We start from the raw sequence: 7,705 nt of genomic DNA, 5'->3' as shown, positions 1-7,705 counted from the left end.
TCCCTGCCCTCCTCCTTTACTAAGATGGAGTCAAGGAAAGACACCATATGGGAGAGACACTGTGTGCACTGGCCTCATGGCAGAGGGACAGCCGAACCCTGTGGCCTGAGGCTGGTCCTGGGGCCAGGTCGGGCCAGTGTTAGCTCACACCTGGGCCCTACGTCTTCTGCTGGGTTCTGCTGCCCAGGTCTGCCATGGATAGGGCCAATCCTCTGCTGCCTTCCTCAGCATTCCTCTTCTCACTGTGGCTTGCCAACCCCAGAGCACACCCCATTCCCTCTTTTGGGGCCTGCAACCTGGCTGCTCCACAGAGGGCACATTGAAGGCTTTTGGCCTGAGCCTCATGTCCCACCTCCCCAGCAAGGCTGGGCTTCTGGATCCCTATGGCCACACCGGAGGGCTCATCCCTGCCCTCTCTCTGTGTGACCTCAACTCCTCCTTGGTTACTCATGATTAGGTTGGGCCTTGAACAAGTGTCACTCATAGAGTCAACGATGGGAAGAGAAGCACAAGCTCCGAATCTCTCAACTGATTCCATATGTCCCTTCCCAGGCTGAGGTCAGGGGAGGGCCTTCAACATGCAGAGGACTCCCTCTTCTCTCAATCCCACCCCAAGGGCCCACTGCCCACTTTTTCACTCACATGACCTGCCTTTCTGTGGGGCAGAAAATCTGTTCTAGGTGACCCAGGCTGAAATAGTATCTTCTCTATTCTGCCAGAGCAATGTGGCCTCAGCCCTTTAGGATTTGATTTTCTTTTATTTTTTTTATTTGTTTGTTTTTTTAAGATTTTATTTGGGTGCACCAGATCCTTAGTTGCGGCACACAGGATCTTTAGTTATGGCATGTGGGATCTAGTTCCCTGACCAGGGATCTAACCCAGGCCCCCTGCCTTGGGAGGGCAGAGTCTTAGCCACTGGACCACCAGGGAAGTGTCTCGGATTTGCTTTTAATGTGCTCAGTGAGAACCAAAAAACTTAGAAAATGGTTCTCACAGCAAAGCCTGGCTCTCGAGATCATGGCTTCAACTCAAAAAAATCATTTCTCCAACCTCAAATGGAAACACTACCCTCCTCTCTTAGATGCTAGCCTCAGTCACATCCCTCCATTCTGCCATCTCAGGCCGATGTTGCTTCAGGGTGACTAGGGACAGGGTCAGCCACATGGAAACGCAACAGGGAAAAGTCCACTAATGTGCATTTTCAGATATGATTATTACTCAGTATAATTACAGAGGAGCAGTTTACTGAGGACCAGGTCCTGTTCTGTATGCTTTGCATGAATTAAGTCATCTTAATCCTGATCACACCCTCATGAGAAAACAGACACAGAGAAGTTAAGTAACTTGCCAAAAGTCACACATCTGTCAAGGTCAGCTAGGGATTTGAATCTAGACTGGGCTTCAGAGTCTATTTTCTTACCTTATTTTTTAAATTTTTAATTGGAGGATATTTGCTTTACAATATTGTGTTAGTTTCTGCTGTACAACAACATGAATCAGCTTTAAGTATATGTATATCACCTCCCTCTTGAGTCTCTCTCCTCTGGGAGACTCCTCCTCCTCCTCAGACTCACCCTCACCCGCATCCCACCCCCCTGGGTCATCACAGAGCACTGAGCTGAGCTCCCTGAGCTATACAGCAGCTTCCCACTGGCTGTTTTACACATGGTAGTGTATATCTATGGAGAAGGCAATGGCACCCCACTCCAGTACTCTTGCCTGGAAAATCCCATGGGCGGAGGAGCCTGGAAGGCTGCAGTCCATGGGGTCACTGAGGGTCAGACACGACTGAGCGACTTCACTTTCACTTTTCACTTTCATGCATTGGAGGAGGAAATGGCAACCCACTCCAGTGTTCTTGCCTGGAGAATCCCAGGGGCAGCGGGGCCTGGTGGGCTGCCGTATATGGGGTCGCACAGAGTCGGGCACGACTGAAGCGCCTTCGCAGCAGCAGCAGCAGCAGCCATGTACTAGCAGTGTGCAGTGTACAGTGTAGTAGCAGTGCTACTCTTTCAGTTTGCCCCACCCTCCGCTTCTCCACCTGTGTCCACATGTGCATGCTCTACGTCTGCATCTCTATTCCTGCCCTGCAACTAGGATCATCTGTACAGTTTTTCTAGATTTCACATATATGTGCTCATATACGATATTTGTTGTTCTCTTTCTGACTTACTTCACTCTGTATGACAGACAGAATTCATCTTCTTAACCTCTTCTCTCCCTCCATGAGGACCCTTCCCCTCTGCATGCTCCCCACTTCTATTCTTGAAAGGTATAAAGACAAAGAGCTCTAAGAAAATATTCTTTTGACATGGGAGGCCCAGGATGTCTCACTACCAAAAGACTTTTCAGAAAGAGCTGAAGTACAATATTTTAAAAGTAAATGTATGTGCCAGAAGACTATTCAGTTGGGTTAACTATCAATCATTAAGTCTCCTACTCCCAGCAGAATTTAATCTGTCTCTGTGGAGTCCAAGTCCTTGCTTCAGGCTCTTTTGAATTCTAAACACTTCCATTAACCTAGTTTGATTGTGAAATGCTTCCACTCTCACTCCTTAGCCTCAATCACTGCTGCTGCTGCTGCTGCTGCTGCTAAGTCGCTTCAGTCGTGTCCGACTCTGTGTAACCCCATAGATGGAAGCCCACCAGGCTCCCCCGTCCCTGGGATTCTCCAGGCAAGAACACTGGAGTGGGTTGCCATTTCCTTCTCCAATGCATGAAAGTGAAAGGTGAAAGTGAAGTCGCTCAGTCGTGTCCGACTCAGCGACCCCATGGACTGCAGGCTACCAGGTGCCTCCATCCATGGGATTTTCCAGGCAGAAGTACTGGAGTGGGTTGCCACTGCCTTCTCCAGCCTTGCTCACTACTGCCTTTTAATTCCTTCTGTCCATTGCCTATACCTGCACAATGTACAGCATAGCCTGGTGAGATTGTATATTGTTTCCTTTAAAACACACACACACACACACACACATTTTTGTCTTGAGATGAGAAGTCAGGATTCACTTTGTTTTTTGTTGATCTATATTTTTAGTTGTACTGGATCTCTGTTGCTGGGTGGGCTTTCTCTAATTGCAGTGAGCAGGGGCTACTCTTCATTGCAATGCACGGGCTTCTCTTTGCAGTGGCTTCTCTTGTTACAGCGCACAAGCTCTAGGCACGTAGGCTTCAGTAGTTGTGGCCCACGGGCTTAGTTGATCCACAGTTTGTGCGATCTTCTCAGACCAGAGATCGAACCCATATCCCCTGCATTGGCAGGCAGAATCTTATCCACTGTACCACCAGGGAAGTCCTATATATTGTTTTCTGATTGTGTCCTCCGTGTATATTTTATTTCCCCAAACTGACTATGAACTCCTGGAGGGCAGAGACTGTATCCTGTATCAGACTCACAGCCCCCCAGTGTTAGCACAGGAGGGCGCACAGAGAAGGGGCTCAGTCAATATTTGTGGATTGATTCTCTTGGGAAAAAAATAAATGATCTCTATTTGCTTACTTTTAAATCTTTGAAACTTAAATTCAATCTCTGGCTTCCTTTATTTGTCAAATATATACACTGGGCTCTGTGCTAAACTGCGTAGGTCAAAACTTTAGTACTTCCAGTTCCTGGCTTTGGGCTAGGTGCATTCACCCTCTGTGCCTCAGTTTCCACAAATGTAAAATGGGGATATAATTGTGTTATCTCACAAGGTTGGTGTGAGGAGTATAAATGAGATAATATACACTGAAGAATTAGACTAGTGCCTGGCATGTTGTAAGCATTCAATAAATTCCAGCTATAAAAAATGGATGCACATTTACCTTATAATTCCACTTCTACCCTCTAGCTTGAATACCCCAAGCACACATTTACATGCACATGATAAAACATAATATTTAAAATATTTAAAATTTTCTATCCATTCACCCATTCCTCACATTTTTCAAGCACTGTTTGTTATGTCAATTCCCAAGAAACTCCCTGATGGTCAGGCTTTCCAGATGGCGCTAGCGATAAAAAAAAAAAAAAAAAAAAAAAAAAAAAAAAAAAAAAAAAACCCTCCTGCCAGTGCAGGAGACATAAGACACCCAAGTTCGATCCCTGGATTGGGAAGGTCCCCTGGAGGAAGGCATGGCAACACACTCCAGTATTCTTGCCTGGAGAATTCCATGGACAGAAGCGCCTGACAGGCTACAGTCCATGGGGTCTCAAAGAAATGGCCGCAAATGAACCAACTTCACAGGCACGTCAACGGTCACATGATCCTGGCCACCAGGTGGCGGTGTTGTTCAGTCGGGTACAGTATATTAGCAGTTGCCTTACACTAGGGCTTGGCCTGAACTTGCAACGCTATTTCAGAAGTAGCACAAGTTACTTTCTTTGTCCTGTGACTGGCTGTTTTTTCCTTCTGCTTCTTTTCCCGTCTACTGCTTGACTCACCTCCATTACACATCTCACCATCTCCTCAAATGACCCACCTCCATTACATATCTAACCACCTCCTCAAATATGCACCGTATAACTGGCCTCATAGAAATCTGGTTGACCAGAAATGAGAAAAGTGAAAGTGTTAGTTGCTCAGTCATGTCCAGCTCTTTGTGACCCCATGGACTGTAGCCTGTAGGCTCCTCTGTCCATGGGATTATCCAGGCAACAATACTGGGGTGGATATAATGTTTTTTTAAAAGAGCCACCTTGAACATCCTGGAAATTAAAGGTTAAATCACTAAATACCTGCAGTAAATCACTGCTGCTGCTGCTGCTGCTAAGTCGCTTCAGTCATGTCCGACTCTGTGCGACCCCATAGACGGCAGTCCACCAGGCTTCCCCGTCCCTGGGATTCTCCAGGCAAGAACACTGGAGTGGGTTGCCATTTCTTTCTCCAATGCATGAACATAAAAAGTGAAAGTGAAGTCGCTCAGTTGTGTCTGACTCTTTGCAACCCCATGGACTGCAGCTTACCAGGCTCCTCCGTCCATGGGATTTTCCAGGCAAGAGTACTGGAATTGGGTGCCATTGCCTTCTCCGGCAGTAAATCACTAACGGGTAGAAAAGGCAAATGCCCTGCTGGTCTGTCCACGCCAATCTCTCCCCTCCTCTGCACTCCAAGCCCACAGCTGGGCCACGGGGACCAATCCTGACATTTGGTGGCCACCCAGACACTCTCCATGGCTTCAGAGTCCTTCCCAGGGCGACTTTCCTTGAAGCTTCCAGTAACCAACGGGCCAGCAAGCCAAACCCGTGTTTGCCAGATAGAGCAAGCTTGTGGGTTCAGGTGCAGTGTATGTGCAGTTCCCAAGCCCCACACCTGCATTCAGCTGCTTCCCAGAACCACCACTAGGCCCCTGCACCATTTCCTCCTCCCCAATATGATGGCAATAGCCAGGCGTTTAGTAACAGCTGCCACCTCCAGTGAGCCTGTCCCGTGTGCTCACTGATTCACAGGCATTAACTCATTTCACCTTCAGAACAGGGCTGAACTGTGGCGGTAACACTTGTGGACACCATGGCTGAGGTTAAACAATCAAAGTCACGCAGCCCCAAAATGGAAGAGCTGGGGTTGAGTCCAGGTCACTGACTTGAAAACCTTCCCTCTTACCCTCCCACTCCCTGGAGGTCCCACAGGACATCACATGTTCTTGCTTCAGCAGCTAAAAGTGGAACAAAGCTGCCACCCTCACACCCACCCCACACCCACAATTCCCAGCTGTCCCTACCCCCCCCTCCACCCACCCACAGCTCACGACTCTGCAGAAAAATCAGATCTGACAACTCGACCTGCCACTCTGGAAAGGCTGTGGTCTGTGGTCTTTCCCTCTGGGGCCCCGGCTCCAGCGAGCTAAGAAGGTACCCTGTGATACCCAGACAGGCAGGGTGGCCTTGTGGCAATGATAGTTGGGCACATGGAGAGGGAGCTGACACCGTCTGCAGGGCTGAAGAAAGGCCCTGAATTTGGGAAGGAGAGAGGGTGAACTTAGGAAGGATGGGAACACAAAGGTTGACCTACGGGGACCCTTGTCCTCTGACTCAGAGCTGAGGTGCAGCTTCTCCGGGTCATCAGGAATTCTTCCACACCCTGCAGAGGGGCAGCTCCTGCATGGAGAACTTCTCCGACATGAGGGAAGGGCTCAGCACCTCCCTAGCCGGGGCAGGATGCACAGATAAACCATTCCTAGGCCACGAGGCTTCCTACGGAGCCAGGCCTAGAGTCTCTCTGGAGCGCTGGTGGCGGGGTCCACCTTCCTGCCACTGCATCGTGTGTTGCATTCCCAGCCCCATGCTGCTGCAGAGAGGAAGGAGTAGGTGGCCGTGACAGTGTTGGTTCACTACACAGTAGATTGTGTTGGCCTGAAAAATGGGTCATCATGGAAACCATGGAGGGCTTGCCCTGGAAGGGCCCTGCTAGCCTCATGTTTCCACCCGTGTCTCATGTAAGGCAGTTTCCAGAATTCTTCCACCTGTAGCTATAAACCACTAATGGATCCCAAAATCAGTTTCATGTGTCACAACCAGAATTTTGTTTAAAAAATAAAATAGGCTAGAGTTGAATACAAGGGAAAATATCAGAGTGCCTAGAACATATCAAATCACTTATTCTCTGGGGGCATTTTTGTTTCAGTTCTATATGTTTATGAGGGTAGTGAGTCACAGTATAAAATAGATTCTTGATGTAGCTGTGGTCCAAAATGCTTGTAAACGGCTGCTAACCTGAGTCTCATCTTGACAAAAGGGAAAAGCTTGCATTTTTTTTCAGAGGAGAATAACATTTCTAGTAGTCAAAAATGGGACACAACCCAAATGGTTCTCAAAGATAGAAGAGATAAATAAGTTGTGGCATAATCATGCAATGGGCATATTATATATATGGCAAAGAAAGTGAATGAACTATAGCTATAAACAGTAACATGGATGAAATATATTAACATCATGTTGAACATAAGCAAGATGAAAAGGAAGACATAATTTATGATTCAGCTTATATAAAAATTTTAAAAGGCGAAACTAAACTCTGTGGTTTACAATTACATCTATAGATGGTAAAATTAAAAAAAGAAGTAATCATTACATAACATCAGGCAAATGGTTACCCCAGAGGCAAAGGGGTTTGACGACGATCAGAAAGGGACACCAGGCAGGGAAACCAGAGGCCTGACTGTGTTGTTTCTTAACCCTGCTGGTGCTTACCTGGGAATCCACTTTAACATTATCCATTAAATTCTATGTTTATGTTATATGCATTGCTAGGTATTCATCTTTCATAGTTTAAAACAAGATCATAAAAGTATAGCGATGAAATTTTACCTTTCATTCTACATGTTTATTAGTTTCTAGTTTTATGACTTTCTGGAAAACATCTTGACAGTGAAAAGAAGTAATTATGAAGTAAAGTATGTCAGGGCCTGTTCATTCTAGACCAGCACTGGACAATAGACATTTCAGTGATAATGAGAGTGTTGTGCTTCTGTGCTATCCAGTGCCAAAGCTACTAGCACATGTGGCTGTTGAGCACTTGAGACAAGGCTAGTGGAACTGAGAAATTTCAAATTGTATTTAAATAATGAAATCTAAAAAGCCACATGTGACTAGTAGCTAACATATTGTACAACACTGGTCCAGACCCACTTGCTTGGTATAATCAAATGTAATAATGCTTTTCAGATCAACCTAAATTTGAATCCTACTTCTGTTCCTACCACTGTAAGAATTTAGGTGGAATAGTTGGTT

General features: G+C 46.6%; 1 non-coding gene across 1 annotated transcript; it reads right to left on the bottom strand.

Moving 5' to 3' along the window:
- Positions 1 to 857: 857 nt before the first annotated feature.
- Positions 858 to 930, bottom strand: TRNAG-CCC (transfer RNA glycine (anticodon CCC)). Its single transcript has one exon. It is a non-coding gene; the product is annotated as a tRNA-Gly (tRNA).
- Between the last annotated feature and the right edge of the window lie 6,775 nt (positions 931 to 7,705).

Source organism: Bubalus kerabau, chromosome X (genome assembly GCF_029407905.1).
Source record: "Bubalus kerabau isolate K-KA32 ecotype Philippines breed swamp buffalo chromosome X, PCC_UOA_SB_1v2, whole genome shotgun sequence".
In the NCBI taxonomy this organism is placed as follows: Eukaryota; Metazoa; Chordata; class Mammalia; order Artiodactyla; family Bovidae; genus Bubalus; species Bubalus kerabau.
Note: the sequence above shows the minus strand (reverse complement) of the source record. Positions and strands in the feature narration are given on the sequence as shown.